Source organism: Halichoerus grypus, chromosome 9 (assembly GCF_964656455.1).
Source record: "Halichoerus grypus chromosome 9, mHalGry1.hap1.1, whole genome shotgun sequence".
In the NCBI taxonomy this organism is placed as follows: Eukaryota; Metazoa; Chordata; class Mammalia; order Carnivora; family Phocidae; genus Halichoerus; species Halichoerus grypus.
Genome location: NC_135720.1, coordinates 135642417 through 135667646, shown reverse-complemented (window position 1 = coordinate 135667646; position 25230 = coordinate 135642417). Strand labels below are relative to the sequence as shown.

Here is a 25230-nt window from a genome sequence, read left to right as displayed (position 1 = left end):
CCCGCGTGGGGGTCCACACTCAGTGTGGAGTCTGCTTGAGATTCTCTCTCCCTCTGCCCCTCCTGCACATGCGCACTCTCTCTCCTTCTAATAAATAAAAAAATAAATCTTTAAAAAAAATCTTGGTTCCTTCTTGCTTTAAGATTCCATGACATGGAATTTCCTATTTTTCTATTTTTCCTATTCTAATTTGCTATAATATTCTATTTTCTAATTTTCTATTTTCTGCTTGAGTCAGCATGTTTACTGCCTGGTGTGACATTCAGATTAGAAATGAACATTTTAAATTCTGAGTTCAGGTTCTTTGGCAAGTTATTTTTTTTTTTCTTCTGGATTAGCACCAAATTGAAATGACCTGTTCCTTTGCCTCTCCTCCACGTTCGTGCAGACAGAAGTTCAGATGCACTGCACATTCTATAAAACACCAACCCTGATACTCCTAGGATAAGTAATGCATTAAAAAGGTCACATTCAGAACCACAGAAAGATCAAGTCTTTTGAGAAATTCTTTCTATGACAGAAATTGAAATTCCTTAGAAAGAGCGCTGAGAGATCATTATATTTTAATTCAACTGAAAAATCACTTGAAATTCACACTTTCTCCATTCACTTTATTTGACCTAAATTAGAATGTCCAATGCTAATGACTCAGTAGCCTAGTATTCTGAAACTAATGAATTCTGAATCCCTCCTGTAACATCACATTTGTTGAGAGCTTCCAATCACGTCCGTGGTTCATACTGATTCTGAGGCGGATTGTTGGTCAAAGCCTGAATCCATGGCGGCCCGGCACCTGCAGCCGACGTCTTGAACCAGGAGTGGGAAAACAGTGCGTGTAAGGATATGGTCCTACCTACTTGGTTTAGGTCTAATACTATTTTTAGAAATGTTTATTTGGAGGCAATAAGGTTTTCTCCAATCCCATCTTTCCCCTTTGGACCCAACTAGCCTATAAGAAACCAGACAATGGGGAGTAGAAATGTGAGTAAAAAATTGAAGTCCTCATTCAAAGTTTTCACGGGAGTTTCAGGCTTCTACCACCAGAGAGCCAATAAATATTTAAACCTGCTGACTTAGACACCTTTGTCTGTGTCCTTGTACACGTAAAGCACGGCTCAAGATTTCAGAAACTGAAAGTCTAACCACGAATCTTTCTTCTCCTTGCTGCCCCCAGCATTTCAGAATTTAAGTGGATCGCCCCTCTTTTTTAAAGCATCCATGGAGCCCCTCATTTTCTCTCTCATCCCCTTAGATAATAAAGTTAAAACAGATTTTCTCTCACACTTGGCACACCTCAGATCAAAATCACCAAGCTTCCACGTAGAAAATTCCTTTTCTTCAGAGTGGCACTTTCAGATGACAAAACGTATGCAGATCATGAAGGGGGGAGGAGGGGAGAAGAAAAGCTCCAGCCCTTTCTGTTCTGATACTGACCTTCCACTTACATAGGGAACACACAGAGAGCTTGCAGGACTATCATCAAAAGTATTTTCCTCTGTAGAGGAGTAAACTGAGGCCCTGAGGATTGCAGGAACTAAGTGAGAGCGAGCCAGCCCCGCACAACATGGTAAATCACTTCCTATTGGGTCTCTGCCGCTGCTCAGGGATCCCTGCAGAATTCAACTCTATCAGCGCTCTCTGTATAGAGATGACCACTAAATTGGTGGTTCAACGTTGTGTTAAAATCCTATATATTTTCAGCTTAGATACAGAAAAATAAAGACACAAATTTTCAGGGTGTAAAAAATTCTCGCATGCTAGAGTCACCCATATTTGATTCCACAAAGGAGTCTACTGACTTTTCATGACTCGTATACCCAAGATCTTATAGCCCAAGTTTTCATTTATCACCAAGTATTTTGGTAGCTGCTGAGACAAACCCAAGTTTATTGTTTCCTTCAGGCTGTCCGAGTAAGGGCTTATATCCTCCTTATACAGACCTAAGGGAGACAGTTCCAGTCTTCACGGATCAAATCACTGAGACTACATGCCCGCACACAAGCAAGAATGAAGGGAGTTTATAAATGAAAGGGTGCTGTTGTTTTTTTTTAACCACCTACTGTGTGAAGCATCACATTCCACCAGGAAGGGAACTGTAAAGGAAGAAAAAAGAGAAAAAGGAAGGAGCACGCGCGCGCGCGCGCGCGTGTGTGTGTGTGTGTGTGAGAGTGTGTGTGTATGTGTGTGAGAGAGAGAGTGTGTGTGTGTGTCTGAGAGAGAGAGAGAGTGTGTGTGTGTCTGTGTGTCTGTGTGTGTGTGTGAGAGAGAGAGAGAGAGAGAGAGAGAGAGAGAGAGAGTGTGTGTGTGTGTGTGTGTGTGTGTGTGTGTGTGTGTGTGTGAGATCAGACTGCCCTCTGGTGGACATAATTTATTTCTTTCTTCTTTGAAGATCTAACAAAGGAGAAAGGCAGCAAGAAAAAAAAAAACAGGGAAAGGACAAATTAGAACATGAAAAAGAAGAAAAAAAGGGGAGGAAAGGAAAGAATATAGACAAGAAAGTCAAAAGAAAAAAGCAAACTAAAAATACTGGAGAGCAGAAATCAGGGACGTCAAAAAGGATACTTGGGTTAAGAAAAGGAAGAAACAGGATTATGAGCAAAAACAAAGACCAAACAATGACTAGTCTCACCTCACCATTTGATTAATCCCAGTTTTATAGAAAAAATTAAAAATTCTAAATTCTAAATAGATATGGCACATTAATATTTTTCTCAATAGGTCTGCTTTGCTCATTTAAACTGTTTTCGTAGCAGCTCTTAGACATAAAAATTAAACATTTTGTGGAACTTTTCTTTTTCAAAAAAGTTACAAATGTAAAATTGCTTTTTCCTTGCACTTTTATAAGTGGAACATAAATCCTGATAGGAACATACAAATCATAAATATACAGTGCTGTGTCCACTCCATATTTACCACAAACAGGAGGGGAAAGCGACTATTGTTTTATTTTGTTGACAGATTGAATGATTTGCTCACACATTTTCTAGCTATTTAGATGCTTTGGAGAGAAAACAATGAAGGTTAAAATATTATAAAATTTAAGATGAATTGGCAATTTAAAACGCGTTTATTACATAAAGACTACAGTAGGATCTGAAGTCTTACTGACAACTGCCAACATCCCTCATGCATTCTATTGTCAAATTTTGGCATGTGTATCATTAATGTCAAGTATGACAAAAAGAGAAATTCAGAGAAAGCCAGAACCACCATCCTCATGCTTCCAACCCTACATTTCCCCAAAATACCACCAACCAGAGCCATAGTATCTCTGTCCCGGGGCATGAGACCTTCACTGTCCACCCCTGTGCAAGGGATTCAAGAGTCCAGGAGAGCAACTCAAGTGCCCAGCCCTAACATTCCCATCAGCTATACCACTGTAGAGCTCAGTGCCATTTGGGACTGATTATTACCCACTCCTTGCTACTGAAACACACACAGTGGCCTCCATCTTGAATTGGCAAACGATCATTTTCTGCTGCTCCAAGACTGGAACCCCCTCTTAGCTAGTTAGCCAAGGGGATATTTGGAAAAGGGGCAAAATTAATTAGTTTCATTAGCCTTTAAGACATCTTGGGGCATGCAACCAAGCTAAAGCACAGCCAGTTATCTGATTCTGTGCCAGAAATCATAGGCAAAGAGGAAACAAGAGGAAAAGAAAAGCAACCATCAGACGTATTTTTCACCATCAGATCTCTTCCTTCTACCCCAGAAAGAGCAGCCAAAGAGGCTGCACTGAGCATTCCTCCCTGCCTACAAGTAAGACGGGGATGTGACCACACGTGCCTCCTCAAAAATGCACCTGGGCACGGTTGCATCTCTTGGGCTCATTCTTGGCCAAGCTCCTGTTCATGGGACTGAAGGGAAATTCAAGTGGACAGTCATGAAGACTGACCTTTGGTCTACCTTTGGCTTTAACGCTCAGACATTTTGTTACTTTGAAACACAAAGCACCCTGTCTAGTTTACCATATTCCCATTAGGCACTTGCCTAAAGGTGCTGATAATGAACGTGCATTTTACTTCCTAAGTGTTCAAATTTCTGGAGAGCGGTGTCATCAGCTCTTGGCCTGCACAAGTAACCTTAGGACATGAATCCCTTTTCATTCCTCCTTTCCTTCACTCCCTTGATTTATTCACTTCTATCACGTCTTCCCATACTGAAAAGTAAAACCTAATTATCTTCACTAAGAACCTTCATTTTGCTCAAACATAAAAAAACGAGCTTCACACTCTCCCAGCAGCCATCCCTGATCAAAAAAAAAGAAAAGATCTCTCCCTCTCGGAGAGCAGGATACATTACATACAGGGATCAGACAATAGGCAAGAGAGTTCCACAATGGTGGAACAGAAATTCTAAATACCATTAATGAAAAAAGTCTCCCAAATTTAGCATGATAAAGGTTTAATATCCTGGGTGTAATCCACTTCCCATTCTAAAAAAACTTTTAGGGGCACCTGGGTGGCTCAGTCGTTAAGCATCTGCCTTCGGCTCAGGTCATGATCTCAGGGTCCTGGGATCGAGCCCCGCATCGGGCTCCCTGCTCGGCGGGGAGCATGCTTCTCCCTCTCCCACTCCCCCTGTTTGTATTCCCTCTCTCGCTGTCTCTCTCTGCCAAATAAATAAATAAAATCTTAAAAAATAAAAAAATTAAAAAATTTCAGCTTGGAAGATTATTGTTGGAAAAGTTAGCTTTGCAGGGGAGGCAGTATTAATTACAAATATGTTTACACCAGAAGGTAAGTCACAGGCTTTAGAACCAGACAAAAACAACAAACACATTTCAGATGCTTTCTTTTGAGAAATTACAAACTTATCAAAACCAAAAATGAGGGGGTTTTTTGCTCATTAAGCTAAAGGGGTCAGTTTTTCTAATGTCTACATTGATCCATGATAGCAAATTGGACATTAGCAAAAATATGAATTATTTTAGATAATAAAGATGATGCATTTAAGTCTTATTTCTGCTTCGCGGCAAATGCCAACTGTTGACATTTATTATTAAGTGTGAAGGGTAGGGTACATCTCTGAACATAAGCCAGGTTGCTAATGCCAGAATGACCAGCTATATTTCTAACTATTTATAATTTATAAGATAAATTTCATGCTTTCAGCAATTTGAGAAAATCAAAAATGAACTCGATTTTTGAAAATTATATCCCATTTAACATAACTCTAAGAAAATGAAGGTTCAATCAATCAAGTTACTTAAAAGAACATTTCTATAACTAGATTAATTCATGTAATTATCTTTACCAGATTAATTTTACTTGAGACTTATAATTATTTTCCTAGTAATTGCTAACTTAGGCCCACAGCTATTGACTCTAAAGTTCCTTTGTCATTCAGAAAACATTTATTTACTACTAGGTGTTAGGAATACATTTTTATTTTTAATTGATGTTTTTCAGGTGCTGACACTAGAGAAAAGGAGACAGACGAGTATCTGACATAGTTTCATAAATGTCTCGGCAATCTGTTACAGTAGTAAAATAAAGGGCTACCTAATCAAACCTGGAAGAATCAGGAAGTCTTCCTGGAAGAGATGATATATGAATGGAATTTTTAATAATAGTAATAACAACAATGCTATTCTAAATGTTTCACCTTTATTTTTCATTTACTGTTCACAGCTGAACTGTGATAGATGCATTATCATCATCTCATGTTACAGGTAAGGAGATGGGGGAAAAAGAGGTGAATTTACTTGCCCAAGTCAGTATAGAGAGGAAGTAGAGGTTTCCAGATACCAATCTAAACTAGCCTGAATCCACAGCCCATTCTTAACCACCCACCATGAACACTTTCCAGTTTCAAGCAGAGGGAGAAATTCAAAGATCCTGAGGTCTGGGAAATCACCAAACATTTGGAGACCAGCCAGCAGATCGGCATAGTGAAAGCACAGGGCATAAGATGGGTATTAGTGCCCAATATCAATCTAAATTTATCCACGAGAATTGTAGGCACTGTTGGTTATAACCTTGATTCAGATGATTAGTATACTAGTTACAAAAACTAGATTGTACTGGGGTGACAACACAGCTCCAAAATCTCAGTGGCATAAAACAGATGTGTTTATATCTTGCTTACATGACATGTCCAGCCACTCACAAGGCTAACGTGGGCTCCATCTTAACTCTTGCCTTCCAGGACTGTTCTGGTAGGAAAAGAGAGGACTGCAAGGTCAAGCCCAGGCAATTAAATGCTTTGGCCCAGAAGTGACGTCTGTCACTTTCACTCACATTTCATTGTCCAACACGAGTTCCATGACCACACTTACCTTCAAGAGTAAAGGAAGTTCAATTCCCGTTGTACTTTGAAGTTGAGCAGTAGAGGATATTGGGAATTATGAGTAATACATTCCACAGTTTTGGTTTTCTCAGTATTGAGAGGTAATAGCACGCAGCACGTCAAAATAGGATTTGAAGTCAGATATAGCCAGGCTGGAATCCCAACATCACAGCTCATCAGTTTGTTTCCTTCTGGTTAAGGTACTTAACCCTCGAAATTACATTTTCTTTTTCCTAATTATAGAGGCATTGCCCTTTCAAGACTGTTGCATGGTTTAAATGAGATCATGTATCAAAAGCATAATGAAAGTGTTTATGACATAGAAGCCCAATAAATGGTGGATTTATTTTACATTGGTCAAGAATCTGCAACTTAGAAGAAGTGAAGAGCAGATTTACAAAAAGGATTGTAATATAATAGTTGATTACAGTGCTTACCTCAGTTTACATAACAAAATATTCAGTGAGGCAGCAGGAAATTAGAGTTCCCATGCCATAAACAAGGGAGTCTCTACCTTGTTTCTTTCTTGTATTAGTTTTCTATTGCTGCATAATAAATTACCACAGTCTTAGTGGGTTCAAGCAGTTCCCATGCAATTAGCTCATGGTTTTGGAGGTCAGAAGTCCAGGCTGGGTTCAACTGGGTCCTCCGATCAGTTTCTCACCAAAGTGAACAACGGTGTTGCTCAAGTTACACTCTCATGTGGAGATCAGGGTCTTCCTCCAATCTTATGAGGTTATTACAGAATTCAGTTTCTTCCTGCTATCAGATGGAGATCCCTGTTGCTTGCTGGCTGTGGGTCAGGAGCTGCTTTCAGCCCCTAGCCACTGTTCCATGCCACATAGCCCCTGAAGGCAGTTCACAGCATGGATGATTGCTTTCTTCTAGGCCAGTCGAGATACTTCTCTCTGACTTCTTCCTCTGTGATTAGAGAAAACTCTATGCTTTTAAAAGAATCACCTGATTATCTCATGCCCACCCCAGATAATCTCCCCTTTGCAATGTAACATCACATCATACTCAGAGGTTCCACCCACACTCAATGGGAGAAAACTATACAGAGGTGAGGGTCATTGGCAATCATCCTAAAATTCTGCCTACCACATTCCTTCACAATTCTTACATGTTGAGCACAGCAAGGTCTCCAATTATAGTAATTCATGGAGATAGAGCGTAGGAGGCATCTATCGTATATAACATACAATCCTTAGTGCCAACAAGCATAGGATTCCTAGAACAAATGATTTGTTTCTTTCATTTGGAAACCCATTCCTAAGGGAAATCTTCACATATTTGTTATGAGACAATTCTCCATGTGTCCTGCTTTTCTGAACATCTTTCAAACAGAGGCACATACTGCCCTTTGTCCTAGACTATCTTTTAAAGGATATTATTTATATCCTTTATATCCTATTATATCCAAACAACCTTGGAATTTAGAGACTCTGTCTCTCTCTAGAGCAAAAGGCATGTTTGCTTACTAGCTTGTATGATAATATCTCCTTCCAAAGCAAAGGGCAGACATGCCTACTGCCTATTATAAAAGATTCAGATTTCCCAAGTCAAGATTCCTCCCCTGGAACACAGCTTACTATATAAGAGACAACCATCTGGGTCCATCTGCTTCATCTCCATTGGAACATGGAGGCAAAAGGAAACTGACCAAACAGTCTGGTGACTGATTGCTATGAGTAATAAGCAGTCATTTGTCTCTGACCCAGAAGTCTTGTGTCTTCTGCCAACAGCCATAAAATTATGGCAAGCTAACATATTAGCTTGGAAGGAGAGTAAAATCGTAGACTTTTCATAGTTCTTGACAATATTCAATGCTTTGAAAGACAGAATGTAAGGAATGGACAGTGAAGAGAAAATTTGTACTCAAAGAAAAAAGCTGATTGCATTTATTTGTAAAGAATTATACATACATATCTTTCCCTTTAGAGCATAAATATCTGGAAGGATGCAGTTAAAAATATCTAGATTGATAGACCATTTGAGTGATTTAGATGGTCTGATTTTGGTCATTAAGGACGAAAAATCCTATGAATCTCACATCAATATTTTCAGTGTGTGTTCATTTTTCTTTTCTTTGGTACTATTAATACAGATCATATTATCTATATTTGTATAAAAAACTTTTAAAACAGATTTTTCTTTAATCCCTATGTATAATTGGCTTGTAATCCTATAAATATTGCAATTCAAATTATTTCCAGTTTTTCTCACAAATGCAGAACACTTGTTATCACAGATCACACTTTTAAGGAAATACGAAACTTCATGCATATCAGAAACCATTCCACGATGAGCAGAATTTACAGATTACTTAAGGTAGACTTTATTTTTTCCATAGGATAAACCTTTTTTTTTTCCCAAATAAAATGAAAGAAATTCTTGTAGAACTTTGATTCATCACCAAACTTTTCCCCCAACCTCTATTCATTGGTTCTACTACTGAATATTGAAGTAAACACACCCACACTCACACATGCATGTTTGTGCATGTGGGCACATACCCCTAGATTCCTGTATAGAAAAGCAAATTTATTAAGAAGCACAGATATCTTTTGGAAATTCACTAAAATGTAATCTCACATCTAGACTGATATTGACATGTCTTTAATATTTCTTGCATATAATTATTTCTCATTGTCTAGCATCATATTAAGATTTTAAATGCTACAAGAAATGTCCTGGCCTCTGGTTTTAAATGAGTCAGTTTCTAGAATTCGGGAGACCACAAGGACATCCTCTATCTACCATGCCCCAGATTCTTTAGTATGGCACAATTTGTTAGCTAATTACATTTTTAATTTTTTTCATTTCAGTTATCAGTGCAGCATTAAATCTTTGATCATGTTCAATTTGGGTATGGGATACCAGCCAGTTTGAGAGCCAATTAGTTTCTATTGCAGTTGGTCTAAATTAAAATGATAAACCCCTTTCCACAGTAGGCATCCACTCACCACTGGACTCTGCCCCATCACAAAGTGAAAATCACTAAGCTTGTTTTAAAACTAAATCAGAAGTCAAATGAAAATATTTCCTGTGTGCATGAACATTCAAAGGTCATAGTTTACAATGAGTTCATTTTGCAGGGAGAGCAAGGACTGAGTCATAATCTCTTAGATTAGAGCTTTTCATTTTATCCTGTTACTCAGTTTTTCTTTTAGAAACCAATTGACTCCATCAGACACCAATCATATTCACAATGGTATCTTTTCTAAATCATGGAGGCGAGGAGATATGTGTCATTCTTTGCCTTTAATTTATTTCAGAAATCGGTGTCAGGATACCAAAAAAAAAAAAAAAAAAATCAAGTCCAACTGGAAAGGGATAAGAATGGCAAATGGCATGGTATACAAGCCATTTTAAAAGCCTTAGGTTTGAAATTTTATTATATGAATAAGGTTCTGGAATTTAGGAAGCTAGTCTTAATTCAGTTTCGTGAATACAAAATAATAGGTAGGTATAGAAAGAGACATACATGGCCATACTTATATTCGTTACAAAACTTGCTGAAAACTTTGGGAAATACAGGAAAATGTAAAGAAAAAAACTGATATTATTCAGTACCATAACAGCCATGATAATCCCTATTAACATTTTGGTGAAATTCCTTTTCATTTTTTTTCTAAGTATGCAAACACATAACTATGTATTGGAAACTGGAGTGTTGATTCTTACAGCGTTTTGTAGGTGGTCACTGTGTGCTATGCAGAACCTCAAGGGAAGCGCTAAGGTGGTCAGTCAGGTGGCAGAAGACAGGAGTGAAGGGAAAGCTAGGCCAGAACCTTTATTGGGGTTTCTACAGAAAAAGCACAGAGCAGGGCAGACAGTTTAGGCTTGAGTCATTTGAATAATTCTGGTGGTCTTCGGGCACAAAAATGGTCTGTGGTTACCTGATACCTGGCCCTGGGTTGCTTTAGGGAGGGGAAATATTGACTGTTGTGTGAGAGTTTGATAAGGATGTAGTTTGGGGAAAAAAATTCTTTTTAAATTAAACAAAAAAAGTATGTAGTTGGGGGACATGAGCTTGGGATTGGTTGGTTCGTACAGGAAAGGCGTGCTCCCGGCTGAGCCCTTTATTTTATCGCTAAGCACTGGCTCTTAGATTGCTCTGGGATGGCCAGTCTCTCCCCCTTTAGCAAGGCCACAAATGCCAGAGCATCCAGAATACAGAAAGAAAATATAGTTAATATAATTGGTCCAGTGATGGGTGGATGCCAAATAAGCAAATACAGAATTTACGAAAAGAGAACAAAAGGCATAGTTTCTTCATGACTGCCTAGCAATCCATCACAGAAATAGCCTGCAATTTATACAGTAACTCTGCCATTTTTAGATGGCTATCTATTTTATAGTTGTTTGGTGTTTTAAACAATTCCACAATGAACAGAGAAGAAAAAGACAGGAAAAAAAGACATGAAATCATTTAAAATGCTATATATAAATACATATCATAATTATACATTATATAATGTATATGTATATAATACAATCATACATGTGATATCATTATGTTGTCATTATAAAATTTGTGTGCTTTTGTCTATATAAGGAAATTGGAAAAGCAAGTTAGATCTGTCTTTACTGACTTCTAGAAATGTCTACAATATATTGACAAGTGAAAGGACACTGCAGAATAATGCATGTAATAAAATGCCTATTTCAGCAGATCAATCAACCAAAATCTCTTTATATAATATGCTATATATATTCATTTGAACAAGAAAAAATGTACCAAAGGGTATCTACCAGACCACTAAAATTGGTTTCCAGAGAGGAATGACAGGCTTAGGCAGAAGGCAGACAAGGGAAAACAATTAACTTTGCTTCTATACTTTTGTATTATATCATTTTACGTATTACAAGAAGAAGGTATTATTATAATTTCAAAATATCCAATAAAGACATTTTTAAAAGAAAACTGTTTTGTGTTCATTTCTTATTTTTTCTTTCAATAAATTCCTAGAAAGGATTTACTAAGTTAAAAAAAAGTATAAATATATTAAGGAGATACATATAGATACATATTATATATACATGGAGAGAGAGAGAATGTTGTCATATGTGCTACCATCAGCAATGTACAAAGAAAAGTGTATTTCTTTATAATGCCAACACTGGACATTAACATTTTCAAATTCTAAAAAGAAATTATGAACATTTGATTGGTTTTGATTTGACCTGATTATTGGTAAAACTGAACTCTTTAACCATTTGTTATCATTAATGAGGATGCAATGATAAAATATTTTCTTTTTAAAAGGAAGTTATTTTTATTGATTTGTATATGATCTTTGTATATTAATAATATGATGATATATAAAATGATACAAGTTAAATTGGATTAATTGGTGTTTATTATGGTGACCCTGAAAATGTATAAGATTTTAAAATATCTTCTGATTTATCAAAGAAGGATTATATTTTCCAAGTAAAAATAAATTAAATAATGTTAACCATGTGCCATACATTGCAAATACATTTCCCTTTTTCTCACTTAATTTTTATCTTACTCTTGATGTTTTCATATGCAAAATGTAGGAGACATTCTTAGTGGTCAGCACCCTGGTTTTTGCTATTGCTTACTCTACACAGACTCATTCCTAAAGGTGACTTTCAATGCAAATTTATAGCTGCAGTAACTACTGAAAAAGCATCTTTTTCCTTCCAAAGTCTAAGAAAAGAACCCAAAATTCTTTTGATTTTCAGTAAATTTGAGGCTTATTACATTACAATGTTATAGAAGCTCATCTTTTCAATATATATTAAAATGTCAATATCTGAAAGGGGGAAATTATTATCCCTTTGCCCAGAAGTTTGTAAAATACTCTTGTTAATTTATTATTCAAGATAAACTTTAGAAGCATTTTATTTAAAAAATATCATGATTAGATTTTTATTGGAATAGTATTCACTTGATAAATGAATTTGGGGAAAACTGCTTTATTAACCATCACATTTTCCTCCATTTATTAAAATTCTCTGTCATTTGGTGAACTCTGGTTTTAGTTACCTGTTGTAGCTCTTCTTAGGTATACATTTGCTATTCTTAGGAATAAGATTTTTCATTAGATTTTCTAAATGGTTAGTTCAAGTTTATGGGAAGGTTACTAACCTGTGTGTGTTTTTAATCTGGCCACATCTCTGAGCTATCTTTTAACTTGATCAGCAGTTTTGTTTTCTTGAAGTTCCTAGCTCTACCACAGATAATTGTTAAGAATTCTGTATTTTCCGGGCGCCTGGGTGGCTCAGTTGTTTAAGTGACTGTCTTCGGCTCAGGTCATGATCCTGGAGTCCCGCATCGGGCTCCCTGCTCATCGGGGAGTCTGCTTCTCCCTCTGACTCTCCCCCCTCTCATGCTATCATTCTCTCTCTCAATAAATAAATTTAAAAAAAAAAAGAATTCTGTGTTTTCCTTTCCCGTGAATATTTTGATCATTATGGCTTTCTGCCTCGGTGCATTAACAAGAACTTCCACAATACTGTAAAATAATACTGATAATAGCAGGCATCTTTGCCTCAGTTACTGGATTCTGCAGAAGATAATCACTATTATGTATCACACTGACTTCTAGTTTAAAATGGATATCCTTAACTGACTGAGCCACCCAGGCACCCTCCCTAAAATAGATATCCTTTTACCTAGTTTGCGAAGATTTTTTAAAAATAAGGAACGTAGCCTTTTTAGAACCTTAGCCCTTTTAGAACCTTGAGATGCCCGTTAAGCTTTTTGTTTCCCCTTTTTGATCAACTAACTTGATGTATTAATAGTTAAAAATACTAAGTCATTCTTGCATCCTTTAAACACAGCTAATACCAGTTTTAGTGGATATAAGTAGTGTTATGCCTATTTTTGTGTATTTTTGTATGCCTGATATATCTTTTCCCATTTTTTCTATGTAAAACACAATTATTTGGTTTTAGGTACTTCTTATAAATGGGTTCAGTTTAAAATCTAATCTAAGCATCTTCATATAACAAATACATATTGCCATTCCTGGGGCATTTAGTATTATTGGTGGACATCCTGGTTTATAGTTATTTTTCATTTTTAAAGTTTGTTTTCTTTTGATGTTGGCTGTCTTGTTATATTATTTCTTAAATTTTTTTTGTTCTTTTTTGCCCTGACCATCCAATCTATCTTAATTTTCCTACTGGTTAAATTAGGATGTTAAATCATATCTAAAACTCTGCTCTTGAGTGATCAAGAAGGAAACTGTGTATTGCCATCCTACTACACAAGATAAGAAGTTCGGCATACATTTACTCCCCAGCCAACCATGATTTCCATAAGCACAGATGGTTGATTTTTGCTCATGATGTACTACTTATTTATATTAAGTATCTTCTCTTTCAAGACTTATTTCTGACGTTTGATTCTAATTTTTTACTAATAACCTAATTCTAATTATTTTACTACTATTTGCACTTGGGGTGTGAGAGCCTTCATTTATGCTCTTGTTCCTGGCCCCAGAGAGATGTAGGTGTGGGCCCTTTCACTGCCATCATCTGAAAACTGGTAAGGTTTTCTTCCTTTATGTTTAAAAAATATTAGAAGGGGGGCGCCTGGGTGGCTCAGTCCTTAAGCGTCTGCCTTCGGCTCAGGTCATGATCTCAGGGTCCTGGGATCGAGCCCCGCATCGGGCTCCCTGCTCGGCAGGAAGCCTGCTTCTCCCTCTCCCACTCCCACTGCTTGTATTCCCTCTCTTGCCATGTCTCTCTCTGTCAAATAAATAAATAAAATCTTTAAAAATAAAATAAAAATAAAATAAAAATAAAAAAATATTAGAAGGATGCGGTCTTCACCTCTTTTTTTTTTTTTTTATAAATCTTACCCACCAACAGGCCCTTGAATTGGCAGATACAAAGCTTTCTTCAGTCCAAAAAAGTGATCTTCTATTATTTTCCTGTTCAGCAGTTCTTGGGGATTGCTGTTATACCCAGACTGGAATATCTTGATATCGTGTTGGCCCAACTCATTTTCATATATTTATCCTTTCCCCTTGAATATCGGAATATCTCAGACTTTTCATCCTACTTCCTTAATTCAATTTTATGCAGTGTATAATCTATTTGCCACTTGCACTTCTGTTTTTGAAATATCAATCATGCTTTACGGTTTTAAGTACGATATCCTCATCTCACATTTTCCCTCCTTTATGTCTGGCTTCTAAATTTAAATGGATATCACTCCCATGTGAAAATATAAAATGTTGTATCTACAGTCTCCAGTTTCTTGTGGTAAAACTATTTCAGCAAGAGGCACTCCCATGATTTTTTTTTTTTTTAAGGGCAGCCCTGCCCCCATTTTTTTTTTTTTTTAACTGCAGTTTCTCTTTTGTGGTCTTCTGCCTTTGTTCCTTAAAGAAAAAGCCAGCTCGTGACCTGGCATGATGCCCACTGCAGAAGCTTTCTGGTAACTGCATCCCCCTGGGCACGCGTGTTTGAGCAAGTGTCAGCAAGGTGCCCGCCTGTGTGCTCATGGCAAGTGGTCTGTCCTCACACCTTCACAGTGAAGTGGTGGACTTGGATCAAACTCCTCTCATCCAACATGCTCGCAGAAGCCCGGTGCTCTCGCAGGAAGAATGAGAATTCTCCAAATGACTGGAACATGCATTAAACTCTTTCTAGTTTTCATGCGGAGGTAGGAATTTTTACCTGCTTTTATACTTTTCTGGTCAATTCTATTGAAAACTGAAGACAGGAATTTGATTTCTAGTACGATCTCACCAAAATAACATTTTTTTTGAGTCTACTGATTTTATTTTTTGTGTATGGGAAACTTCATCAGGAATATGTGCAACTACAATGAAAATAATTCAGTTCAATCTCCAAATGGCTTCCCTTGAGGAGATCACAATCTCATAGCAAAACTTGCAGTATGATTTGCCAAAACGTTTAAGAAACTGTATAGCTGACCCTTGAACAACGGGGGTGTAGGCGCACCAGTTCCTCTCACCCCTGCATAGTCAAAAATCTATGTATAACTTTTGACTCCCCCCAAATTTAACTGCTAATAGCCCACTGGTGACCAGCAAACTTACTGATAACATACATTTGTATGTTATATGTATTATACACTGTATTTTTACAATAAAGCTGGAGAAAAAAATATTAGGAAAATCGTAAGGAAGAAAAAATATATTTACAGTGCCGTACTGTAAAAATCCACATATAAGTAGACCACACAGTTCAAAACCGTGTTGTTCAAGGGGTCAACTGTAGTTCACGTCTACAAAGTTAAACTCTTTCTACATGATGGAAAAATTACTGATAGGATATAATGAATTGAATTAGTATTCTTTTAATTTTCAAAGGGCTTTTACATCTTTTATCACATTTATTTTCACAACAGCATTACAACATCATCTGGTAGATAGGATACATAATAAAAAGCACATTTTCAGATGAAAAGCCTATGATCCAGAGATAACTTACATAAGAATTCTGTCAAGCAGTGGCAAAGCAAGGACAGAAAGGAGTCATTTAATTAAGTAAGATAAGACTCAGGATATTTACTTAATTTCTAATGATTTCAAATAACATAAATAAACTCCTCTCACTCCAAACTTAGTTGCAGCCATTCATTCAACTCATTCCTGTATCAGATTCCTTACAGACAGGTTTGATTCTTGATATGTTGGCCCCACGAGATAAGGTTTACAAGGTACATAAGATAGACCACTGAAAGAAAATACAACACTGTCTATTTCTCTTTGAAAGAGAAAATTGACCTTACTTTAGAGGACATTAGAATACTGTCTGCCCAGGAACCAAACTCATTATGGCAGATTAAAGATGGCAGAAAATTCTTTAATTCTCTTCCCATCAAAAAAAGGGGGCCCATGCCCCTTCTCTTTGAATCTGGGTACTCTCTGTGCTTTGACTAACAGAAACAGCAGATATGGCCCTGCCAAAACCTTAAGAAACTGATAGTTTCCATTTCTGGTCTTTTGAACCACTCTTTCTAAGCACCCATGTAGGTATGAATACCCTGAAACCACCAAGCTGGAGAGGTCCCGTGTAGACACTCTAATCAACAGTCCCAGCTGAACCCAGTTTTCCAGCCATTTCCACCAGACACCAAACACATGATTCTTCAGACCAGACCAGGCACCAGCCCACTACCACCAAACAACTCCAGATGACACCACATGGAACATAAAAATCTCCTAGCCAAGCTCTGCCCCCAAATCATCAACTAGCAATGAAACGATTGTTATTTTAAACCACTGAGATAAGTTGTCATGCAGCAGAAAATCATTGAAATACTTGTCATCCTATTTGAAGAAAGTCTGACTATAGATGAAAGGCAGGGCTCCACTTCCCAACACAGAAAAGTCAAAGTAGAAAATACTTTTTCACATCCTTGGTGACTGAAATGCAAGTGTGTGACCTGAGTTAGTCAAACAGGAGCCTAAGTTCAAGACTTTGAACCATCAAAAGGAGTGACACAAAGGAGAGGTAAGGTTAAAGGAAATTCAGAATAACTGCAACAAATCAAAAAGTCATTTCATGCAAAAGACCATGAATAGCCAAGAAAATGTTGAGGAACAGTAATAAGGTGGGGAGCCTTGCCTTTTCAATATCAAGACTTTTTATTAAGGCATAGTAATTAGGATAGTGTTGCTTTGGCTCAGAAATAGACACTGAGACCAATGGAACAGAATACAGAAACTGGAAGAAGAACATGCATGTATGGAAACTCTCCTATATGACATAAGAGGATTTCTAAATTAATGACGAATAAACAGGGCTGAGAAAATTGATTTGTCTATGTCAAAAAATAAATAACATTGAATCTTTACCTCAAGCATATGCTGCAATCAATTTTAATTACATTAAAGACACAAATAATAGTTGAAATTGAAAACATTTAGAAGGAAATACAGGAGAATCTTTTTTTTACCTCAGGGTAGGGAATAATTTATTAAATTTATTCAAAATAATAATCAGAAATAATGAAAATTAAACTATAACAAAATTAGCAATTTACCCTCATCAAAGTCCATAAGTAAAAGGACATACTATCGACTGAGAAAGAGATCTGTATATAACTGACAAAAGATTAGTATCTAGAATATATACAGAATTTTTCAAATTAAAAAAAAAGACAACTCAAAAAAATACTGCCAAAATAAAGGAGCAAGAAATGAACAACAACAAACAGGAATGAACAGTAAATACTTGAATCCATGGTAAACTTCAAAAGCAAAGAAGAAAATGCAAATTTAAACCACAGTGGGATGCCATTTTACACAGATTACATTGGAAATATCAGAAGTTTGACAAAAATCAAGTGCTAGAAAAGATATTAGCAACTTGCTCCTTGAAACACTTGTAGGGGAAGAGAAAATTGTTACTCTCACTTTAGAGAGGATTTGGACAACATCTAGTAAAAATTAAGGCATTTACCTTAAAACCCAACAATTCCCTCCCTGTAAATACCTTATAAAAACTCTTTATATGTACATTAAAAATAAGTAGAAATATATTAATAGCAAGAAAATAGAAATCATTTAAATACAAATCAAGAGAAAACACAAACTGTGAGATATTAATATAACATTATTCAACAGTGAAAATGAAGGTATGAGACCTATACAAGGGAACACAGATTATCATAAATACAACACTGAATTAAAAAGCAAGTTGCAGGGGTACCTGGGAGGCAGACTCAGTTAAGCGTTGGACTCTTGATTTTAGCTCAGGTTATGATCTCAAGGTCATGTGATTGAGCCCTGCATTGGGCTCCGTGCTCAGTGCAGAGTCTGCTTGAGATTCTCTCTCCCTCTTCTTCCCCCTCTGCCCTTCACCCCTGCACTCTTTCTCTCTAAAATAAATAAATAAATCTTTTAAAAATAAATAAGTAATAAAAAGCAAGTTGCAGAAAAACATGTAGAGTATGATACCACTCAAAAACTTTTTTTAAAAAGCAAAACTGAACTACATATACATACAAACACAATAAATCTATTTTGGAGCAAGGAAAAATAAAGAGCAAATTTCAAATAGTTATTACATAATGGAGCAGGATAAGGGATTTTTTTTCTATTAATGATCTATTAATATGGTGTATGATGTTAATGGATTTCCTAATACTGAATGATATAAGCATATCATTATTTTCTTAAATAGTATTATATTCTTAATGTAGTATTAGATTATGCTTGCTAATATTTAGTGTTTTGCATTATTCGTTAGTGATCTTGACTTAAAAATTTCTTTATGTGTGTATGTACTATATTAAATTTAGATGTCAATGCTTTATAAGAAGAATTTGGAAGTTTCCCATCAATTTCTATGAATTTGAACAAAAACAGCACTGAGACTGAGTTTGGTAAAATTCTACTGTGAAACTAACTTAGTATCTTGATTTTATGTGAGGTAATCTCTTGATAACTTTATTTCTTTAGAATTTCTAAACTGGCTTCTGAGTCCAATTTTGACAAAATTCTATTATCCTTGACACTTAAGCATCTAGGTTATCATAAAAGCATGAAAAACAAAAAAGTATGAAAAACGGTCTTTTAATTTTTTTTAAAAAATTACTATTTCAATATATTCCCCTTATCATCTCTTTATCTGTGTATATAGTTTTTCTCATATTTTCCCTTGATAAAGTTAGCTGATCTTTTTATTAATTTTTTTCAAAAAGAAAATTTTGGTAAACTAATTAGAACTTAGATCTTCTGTTCTTCAATGCCTCATTAATTTTTGCTTTTATCTTTGTTAGTTCTCTTTCTTTGGCTTTTATTTTGTTGGGTTTTTTCCTAACTTTTTCAGCTGTGAATTTCATTCATTTATTTTCACTATTTTACTTTTACTGATAAAAGTATTTAGCTCTATGAAGTTTCCCCTACCTGCTTTAAATGTATTCCATAGATTTTATTTTATTTTATTTTATTTTATATTTTAGAGAGAGAGCATGAGCGGGGCGAGGAGGAGAATGGGAGAGGGAGAAAGAGAATCTCAAGCAGGCTCCACGCTCAGTGCACAGACCAACATAGGGCTCGATCCCATGACCAGGAGATCATAACCTGAGCTGAAACCGAGAGTCCATCGTTTAACCAACTGAGCCACCCAGGCACCCCTCCATAAAATTTTAATATATACTATTCTAATGATTAATACTTCTTATAGATTCCATAATTTCTGTTTGTATTTTTTCATTTCACCCAAGAGTTTAATAGAAGGTTTTGTAATTGTCAGTTTTAACCTTGGTGCTTCTGTCTCCTCTTCTCTTTTATGTACTTAGCTGGAGGGGGAGGAGGCAGGAATTAGGATACTGCTCACTCTCCAAAAGGCTTATGGCAGGGGCTTAAGTTGAACATACTGCTGAGAGTTGGGGTAAGGTGGTCCCCCTTAGCTGTGGGTGATGTGATCCAAGACCCCACTGGGTGCCTGAAACCATGATAGTACCAAACTCTGTTTTTTTTTCCTGTATATACATACCTATGACAAATTTGAATTTATAAATTAGGCATAGCAAGAGATTAACAATAACAAATAATAAATTAGAACAACTGTGACCATATACTGTAATCAAAGTTATGTGAACATGGTCTGTCTCTCAAAATGTCTTATTGTACTGTACTCACCCTTCTCGTGATGATATGAGACAATAAAATGCCTACGTGAGATGGAGCATGGTGAATGACACAGATGCCATGACGTAGCTGACCATCAGTACTGACCCTCTGATCACATGTCGGAGGGAAGATCATCTGCACCCCGACTGCCGTTGACCACAACCAAAACCTGAGAAAGCAAAACCATAGACAGGGGTGACTACTGTATATTTTTCTACTTAAAAGCAGTTAAAGTGGCAATGTTATTTTTCTTCTGGTTAGGCTGACATTTTGGGTTATGTGGGCTATATTTGTTTCTCTTGTTGATCAGTACAGTTTTTTGGAGAGATTCAAAGTTAGTGACAGCCATTTTCCTAGGCTACCTGGAAGTCTCCACCATTGCTTTTAACCTAAACATTTCATTCCTTTGAACCAAAATTTTAATATTTAACATTTAATTGATCTGTCTTTAAAGTTTCTTGTTTCTCCTATCTTTTTCTTTTCCCCGGATACAAAATGTAATGTCCAATCTTAAAGCTATCACAGGTCAAAGAAACTCATGAATTATCTAGTCCAGCCTAAAACTACCACAGTTATCATTTCTACAACCAATCCAAAAAAGGACAGGAGGGAGATGGCTATTCAGGCTCTGGTTTCTTATTTTCAAATTTTCAAGACAACATATGCAAAATTTAGAAAGTTATACATATTTTGATTTTTGTTTTAGAGTTTTTTTCAGTGAAAAATATAGTCCTAGGAATTTCTGCCCATTGGTCTCATCTCAACCCGCAGTGTGAATACCCAAGCATACATGTGTACCCCAGAGAACACGGGATGACACAGAATAAATGCTCGTCTCCAAATAGAGGAAGGGAAGGAAGAAAAAAACATTATTTTGCATTATACCAATACAAACTTATAAAGTAGAATGCAATATTTGGATAGTATTTTTAAATGAAATGTGGGTTCTCAAAGAAATGTGACAAGTATCATTAAGGGTACATTAGTGGAAAATCTGAGAAGCACTTCTCATCTAGAGTAACAGAAAAAATCATGTGTCTTGTATAGAGAGATTGTACATATGGCCTCTAGGGCTTTCATGTCCCTGTGAATTTTCTGTTCATAATCAGCATTCTTATGTTCTCATATTGTTCTCTACACGAAACAGTTTTCACAAGCTCAACTATCCCAGTCTTATTTTTCTATTTACTTTCTATTTGCAATAAAATAAAATTCCTAGAGCAGTTACAACACTCTAGGTATCACCAGATATTCTTACATGATCTGAACTTTATGTATTCTTTTATATGTGCAGTCTAACATTTAATTAGGATTGTTTTTTAACTCTTGAATACTATGTTTGGTTCTTATGGCATTTGGAACTCCTAGGTATTTCTGATATGCATTGTTCTGTGTATAAATATGTGTATAAATCAGTGTACCTACATATTTTATATAGATATTACATACATACCTAAAATATACAATTTCTAGTTAGTTATAATATTAAATTTCATATTTGTCCACTTACATTTTACTTTGTCAATTTCAGTTCCTTTGTCTTAACTATTGAGATAATTTTGAATCTTGAATCTAAAAACCAGGGGTGCAGATGGGGGTGGAGATAAGGGTGGTTAGGGGTAAAAGTACTTGCATTTTTTTGAGTATAAGACCTAAAGCTACCCAAGATACTTACCAAAAAAATATTTCTTTAAACTAGCATTATAGATTGCCCCTACGATGCAAATAGGTTTCCCATAGATTAAAAAAACATACTTTTGAAGTATTTATTTAATCCTCTGCTTTAAAAATATGGTGAACAGAATATGCCTGGATATAATTTCAGTGGCATTCAGCAAGAGAACCCCTCCTCCAGACATCAATCTCTATGATAAAACTATTATTCAGTTGCTGAGTTATATATGAAACCCCCTCTATTACTCTCCATTGCACATTTCTCCATCTGGTCCACAAGAATATTCTAATATACTTTGCTGACATGACACGGTGTTTTGTTTTGTTTTTTAATTTGGTAGACTTTGATGGATGCTCATTAACTAAGACATGGCCTCTCCACATGACTTTCTTATGGAGAAAGGAAGGAAAGAAGGAATGAGAGATAGAAGGGAAGGAGGGAGGGAGGGGGGAAGGAAGGAAGGAAGAAAAGAGGGAAGGAGGGAGGAAATAAAGAGAAGGAAGGAGGAGAGGGAAGAAAAGAAGGAAGGAAGGAAGGGGAGAGAAAGAGAAAGTAGGGAAGGAGGAAAGGGGTAGGAAAAACAGGAAGGTAGAAAGAAGGGAGGGGGAGGGGGAAGGGAAGGGAAGGGAAGGGAAATATAGCTTCAGCATAAACCTTAGTGAATAGTTTGAAGTTGGGATCTCAAAGTAAAGCAATTGGCTTTAAATGGATGCTAGGGAGAACAAGAAAATTTCTCTCTAGTCAACAACTGTGAAAAATTTGGTCAATAGAAAATCAATAATAACTTTCTTCTTCAAAAATAATAGTGCTTGAGACAAGGGCTTAATTGAATAATGTTAAAAGCAAATATAATATCACTGAGAAAAAATTAAAGTTTTTCTAAAGAATTAAAATACAAAGAGCACCAAGAATCTAGTTATGATATATACAAAGTCATCACGAAAAATTTCTCCTGACATCAAAACGAGAAAGAAGGCAGGAAGGAGAAACAAAGTACTAAAAAACAGATGGAAGAAATAGAAAAATGATAGACTTAAATTCAACAATATTTGCATTATATATAAATGGACTACACAGTCCAAGTAAAGACAGAGATTGTCAGGCTGAATTACGGAAAAGGACAACTACATTCTCTTTACAAGAGATACATTATTAAATATGTATCACAGATATGAAATACATAGGTTGACAACAAAAGAATAGAAAATGCTATAACCATGCAATCAATAATCATAAAGTATGGCTATATTACTATCAGGCCAAGGACACCTCAAGAACATGAAATATTATCAAAAGTCAAAGTCAGGAAGACATAAAAATCGAAGCACAGTATGAATGCACCTAACACCATAACTTCAAAATACTGCAGACCAGATGCTTTCCGACACCTGATTTTCTGTTAGGGAATACAGAATACTCAATGTAGGAGCTTTTCTCTCCAGCAGATTTTTATTTAGTATTAATATATATCTTAACATTAAATATCCCTGGAAAAGTTCCTCACCCATTGTTAATAATAGTAATGATCAGGATAGCAACAGCAACAACTACTACTAGTGTTTATATGCTCCCTATCTTCCAGATACTATGCCAAGAAATTTACCTATCTTGTCTATGAATATGTTATTTTTTTTCCTGTTTCAAAGATGAGGAAAGTAAAGATTATAAAGAGGTGAAAGGATTTTTAAACAGTCATATTACTAGCAGATGGATGGGCTACAATTCTTCACTGCTCACACTGACATCTTAAAGTGAATTATTCTAATGAGCCAACAGGTTTTTCTCTTTCTAATAGCTACTTAAATAACTAGACATTTGATTTGAGATAGGGAAAAAAGTTAAGAATGGGAGCTTTGGAAGAGAGCAGACCAAATGAAGAAAATATCAGAGGGTGTGGATAGAAGTCCATGAATTTCTGGGAATAAGGGGAAGTGAATCATACTGGTGGTACAGATATAGGTGGGAATCACCCCACATTTAGATAGCAAGCAATATTGATATGGTAGCATCTTTAGTCACTGATTACTGCCTGAGATTTTCCTTAATATATATGTATCATTTTATGATGGATGGATGGATGGATGGAAGGAAGGAAGGAAGGAAGGAAGGAAGGAAGAGAGAGAAAGACCTTCCTTTAACACTGAATTGAGGGAATTATGATTAGTTGAGTGTATGGATATGTGCATTTATTACCACCTTCTCCCAAACCTCACTAAAATGACAAAAGTAAGATTTTTTAAAAATGTTTAAAACCCTCCTGGACAAAGAGAATGAGAAGGAGACAACAGCAAACAAGAAATGTCAACTAATTTTGTAAAGATGGAAAGAGAATACAGGATTGATGTCAACTTAAATCAGAGCAAAGGAAGCACAAACCTATGGGCCCCCAGGGTAATATCAATGAGAAGCAAATTGGTTTATATATGTTAAGAAAGAAAAAAAAAAAAGAAGAAGAATGTAGCAGGAGGGGAAGAATGAAGGGGGGAAATCGGAGGGGTAGACAAACCATGAGAGATGATGGACTCTGAAAAACAAACTGAGGGGGGTGGGAGGATGGGTTAGCCTGGTGATGGGTACTGAGGAGGGCACGTTCTGTATGGAGCACTGGGTGTTATGCACAAACAATGAATCATGGAACACTATATCTAAAACTAATGATGTAATGTATGGGGATTAACATAACAATAAAAAAATTTAAAAAAAAAAGAAGCAAATTGGTTTATCCCTGAAGAACCTTTAAAAGGTTCAGGAATTGGAAAATAAGGTATTACACAACCTGAAGGTCAAGTTTGGAGGTAAGAAAAGGAAACTGACTTAAAACGTGCATAAGAAGCAGTTAAATTCTCGGTTTCTCTCTTCTGCCTTCCACTTCAATGTAATTATCCATTTCTTATTCTCAAAGGAGAATAAGGGTCTCTTTCCTAAAGAAATGGAAACAGAAATGCTCCACCTTGAAGACATCAGGCACAGCTGAAAGCAAGGATAAGGTGCTAGATGGAAAAAAAAGAGAGAGAGAAAGATTAAATCTGTTTACTGAAAAGTGACACAGCCTTACCATCTCTTCCTCACCTAGTTGCCAGAATGCCTACAGACTGGATCCTAACCTCTTGGGCATTGTGGTTGACAGCTTTCCAAAATGCTTCCACATAATCCCTGTCTGCTGGCATTCACACCCTTAGGTAATAGCTTTCCCTTGTATGTGGGCTGGACCCAGTGACTCAGTTCTAACAAATAAAATGTGGAAAAAGTGATGGAAAGATTAGGTAACTGAAGACTGTCTCATCTCGCTGACACTCTCTCTTGGCTTCTTGGCCTGTTTACTTTAATGAAGCAACTCATCATGTTGGAGAGACTCCAGTGGCAAAAAACAAGGCAGCTAACATACGGAAAGGAACTGAGGTGCTCAGTCCAACAGGCCACAAGGGACTGAATCCTGCCAATAACCTCATAACTGAGCTTGGAAGCAGATCCTTCCCCAGTCGAGTCTTGAGATGACTAGAGCCCTAGCTGCCCCCTCGATTACAGACTTTGAGGCACCCTGAGACAGAAGAGGCAACAAGCCACACCCAGATCCTGACATGAAGAAACTGTAAGATAAAGGCTGTTTCAAGCCATTAACGTTTTGGGATAGTTTTTATGCAGAAATAGATAACTAATAAAGGC

At 36.3% G+C, this 25230-nt stretch overlaps 1 long non-coding RNA gene across 1 annotated transcript in view; it reads right to left on the bottom strand.

Annotated features, from left to right (window-relative positions):
- The window catches only part of LOC144379117 (uncharacterized), a 420220-nt gene that overhangs the window by 181539 nt on the left and 213451 nt on the right, over window positions 1-25230 (bottom strand). Inside the window, exon 5 of the long non-coding RNA XR_013441422.1 lies at window positions 19902-20061. This is a non-coding gene — a long non-coding RNA (uncharacterized LOC144379117). The remainder of the gene's footprint in view (window positions 1-19901; window positions 20062-25230) is intronic.